The following is a 331-nucleotide window of genomic DNA, read 5'->3' as shown; positions in this document are numbered from 1 at the left end:
AAAATTTAAAAGATTGACAATTCTGGCCGGGTGCAGTAGCTCACACCTGTAATGGCCAGCACCTTGGGAGGCCAAGGTGGGTGTATCACAAGGTCAGGAGATTGAGAACATTCTGGCCAACGTGGTGAATTTTCATCTCTACTAAAAATACAAAAATTAGCTGGGCATGGTGGCACGCTCCTGAAGTCCCAGGTACTCGGGAGGCTGAGGCAGGAGAATCACTTGAACCCGGGAGACAGAGGTTGTAGTGAGCCAAGATCACACCACTGCACTGCAGGCTGGTGACAAAGCAAGACTCCGTCTCAAAACAAAACAAAACAATAAAACCTTC

The sequence above is a fragment of the Cebus imitator genome, unplaced genomic scaffold (genome assembly GCF_001604975.1).
Source record: "Cebus imitator isolate Cc_AM_T3 unplaced genomic scaffold, Cebus_imitator-1.0 Scaffold537, whole genome shotgun sequence".
Classification (NCBI taxonomy): domain Eukaryota; kingdom Metazoa; phylum Chordata; class Mammalia; order Primates; family Cebidae; genus Cebus; species Cebus imitator.
Note: the sequence above shows the minus strand (reverse complement) of the source record.